Raw genomic sequence first — 3723 nt, 5'->3', positions numbered from 1 at the left:
AAAAATATATACTTTATATAAAAATAATAAATTTTTTGATTTTTGTAAAGTAGTTTTAATTTTTTCTATCTAATATATGCTATTTTATTTTATTTTATTTTTTTGTAAACTTTTATTTTGTATTTTTCATAAAAACATAACCATTTTTACCTTTTTTGATATGATAAATTGAATTTTGTTGTGAAATTTTGATAAAGGGGTTTAATTTCACTTATTATGTAAGTTATGGGGCCAAATTACTCTAATTGAAAGTTGTGGGGGTTAATTTCACAATTGCACAAAGTTATGGGGGTCAATCACCACTTCCCCGGTTGATCATATTATCCGTTCATGTTTACTATACCGAGACCCTCATTAGATGATTGACAAAAGCAACTTTGGAAATTTTATTTGTTATGAGCCTCATCGACCTTAACTCATGATTATGATGTGCATATGGAGTTTATATGTGAAGAAACTCAAAGTCCACATGTGGGTTGTCCCACATTGATAAAAGAGGAGAAGAATTACCACTTTATAAGGCAAGGGGCTACTCCCTCTATTGCCAATTGGTTTTAGAGTGGAACCCTCTTGGGCCTAAGTTGTGGACTCTTTCTCCTCTGTTTGGGTGTGGCTCAGGCCCGTTGTTGAATTTAACATTATATTTGTAATTTATAAGAGTATTTACTGTATACTAATGATATATGTTTAATTTATGCACCCTCTAGGATATTTCCACGAACGTAACTATATGACTAAAACAATTGACATACATGTTGATGGTAGTTTTATTCGTAATTTTTGTATCAATATTATTCCACATAATATTATATTAGTTTACAAATTAAATATAGTTTGTTAGTCTTGGTATGTATTTTGCTGCAGATTTTATTGTTATTTGTATATTTATTTTTAAGGGAAACCATAAACATACTCGATGAAGTCTCAACATATGTAAGATGTATTTAAATTACTTTATCTATTTATTGCAAACTCTTAACTTTATCCTCATGTCCATCATGTAACACATCTAGCAAAGAAAGGACAAACATAAAATTCATATACGTCTACCACAATTAAGAGTTTACTCGGTTCTTTACTCCTTATCGTACCAGAGGTCCTATTATTATTAATTGTGTGATACGGAGTAATAATAAGAATATATGAGACCGATTTACAATGTAGTAATACAATCTCAAACGTTTTTGCTTTATAAGATCTACTATGTCTTAGTGTCTACTCCAGTAGTAGGTTTAAACAACGAATATATTGGCTTTTTATTTTAAACCGTCTGAAGCAAGACGGATTGATAATCTCTCTTAGCCTTATCACCCCTCATTCTGTTCTTTACATGTAGGCAATTTTTGAGTATTTTTGAATTTTGTATTATGATCATGAGAGACCATGTAATTCATGAAGGGACCGCGGTACATCACATGTAGCAGCGGAAGACAGAAACGCGGTCCTCCTGAGACCTATTGCATTTAAAAACTTGTAAAAATTGGGTAAAGGGACACATACTTTATGTGTAGACAATAAATTGGTCTAACCCCGAAAATACGGAGTCTCTAGTGTATCCACACCGATAGATAAACTAACGTTCTCAACACTTGAGACGACCTCAGAATATAGAGAAAACACTTTTCTCACTTTAGTGTAGATATGAGAGACCACTTTTTGAAACTTAGTTTGTTGTTTCTATGTGTGTACGTATAAAAGGCAAGGAATGCATGGCTATTTATAGCAAAAGAATACTTGGCCATTAAGTTACATCACGTAAGTCACGTAACCAACTTTGCTAAGAAAACCACACAAAAAATGGCACGTAGCAATTGGCTATGCATTACATACATGGATATGCATGCCAACGTGGAAATTAGCTTAATGCCAATCTGATTCGTTTCGATCCGTCTCTCGTACAAACGTCTTTCCGATATTAACTATATTTCCGTGTTAGCGGACAATATAAAAATATGTCGTCGAGATTATTTAATTAATTATCTCATAATAAATTAAATAACCGTAAACGTTAAATATCGACCGTAAGTGTGTGACCACATAGGTTCATCACTAAACCGGTAATAATTAATCTCATTAACTATTAATCGAGGTTGGCGTCTAACAACACTCCCCGACGGCCGGATAGCGTGAATACCAATATTCTTTGTACTTCACCGTACTCGAACCTGGTAAAGGATACTGTATTTATTTCCCTCCGTCGTTCCAACTCCGGATCGTCCTAGGGTATGGTTTGACTGTCAAACCCCACGAGACGACCACTATGTTACATGTCTATCATTATTGGTCGGAAATGACTTTAAGAAACTCCTTTCTTAAATCATTCGTCTACCCTGGCCAAGGTTTTTATATGACCAATAAGATTAATGACAACATAGAGTTCAAACTCATTACCTTGAGCTGACGGATTCCATCTTGACTCACCACTAATTGCATAGGTACTCAATTATACCCAATGACCATTCAACTAGCATTTTTACACACTAGGTGTCCGGTATCTAAGTATAATAAGTAGTCTATTAACTACAATGATGATCTCAGGTCAAAGGATAAAATATACAATTACTCCTTAAGAGAATTTCCACATTGACAGTGCATAGGTAATAATAACCATTTGGGAAATCTCACTGTTGATCACGTTCAATAATCATATCTCCATATGCATTATTTATATTATAACTTAATGAATGAGATCCATTAATACTCATCTCATGAGTACCGTTATCAATATATTGGTCTATCCGGATTATCATAGTCCCATTCTGATAATCACACGACCAAGAACACTTTTAGATTAAACTTTATAATACTCGACTCTCATTATCATAATCTCCATTATGATGTCAAATATACCAGTTTAATCAAGGACTTATCATCGTATTAATACCTTAATAAGATAATAAGAAAATGCCATCTAATTATTAATCTCCATTAATAATTACACTGTATGAAATTCGTTCAAAAACGTTTCATAACGATTGCTCTGGGGCATAGTTCCAACAATTCACGTGTTTAAAATAGATGATTCTCGATGTCTCTTTAATTTGTCCTGTCTCTTTAATTTGTGTGAGAAATGAAAGGGTAATGTCGGAAAAAAATGAGGGAAAATAAGTAGAATTTATTAGTATTTTGTATTCCCTTCCTGATCATTTGTTTGTCTATTCTATTTTGGGTGTCTCAATCAATTATTTGCCTTTCTATTTTAGGAATGTCTTTGATAGGCAATTGAATTCCTCCACACTCAATTTGATCTACTTGTCATCTAGTAATTGGTTTCCTCCTCTTTTCTTGGTCTTTTTTGCTAAAACCAAAGAAAAACAAATAACCGAATAGAGGGAGTATGTTGGAGTTAGCATGTCCCTTTTTTTTCTCTCTCCGGGGAAGCTCACCCTAATTTTATTTTCCGTAGTAAAAGTTAGCTTCATAATATCCAATTCTGATTCCAAGACCAATTTTAAATTAAAGAGTAGCGCCCAATAAATAACCTAAAAAATAACATGGTGTTACAAAGTTCTCTTTTTTTAAAAAAAAAAAAAAAAATCTTCCACTTTTCCTTTTTGAGCGATTTATTTAATTTTTTCCACCTTCTCATCTTAATATTACTTCTCTATTATCAAGGGTCCACCTACTTAATCTTATCTTCACTATTGTATAATTTACTCCTTTCGTTATTTTTTATTTGTCATTTTATAAAATTTCACAAGAACTAGGAATTATTGGAAGAAG

Source organism: Silene latifolia, chromosome X (assembly GCF_048544455.1).
Source record: "Silene latifolia isolate original U9 population chromosome X, ASM4854445v1, whole genome shotgun sequence".
Taxonomy (NCBI): Eukaryota; Viridiplantae; Streptophyta; class Magnoliopsida; order Caryophyllales; family Caryophyllaceae; genus Silene; species Silene latifolia.
Note: the sequence above shows the minus strand (reverse complement) of the source record.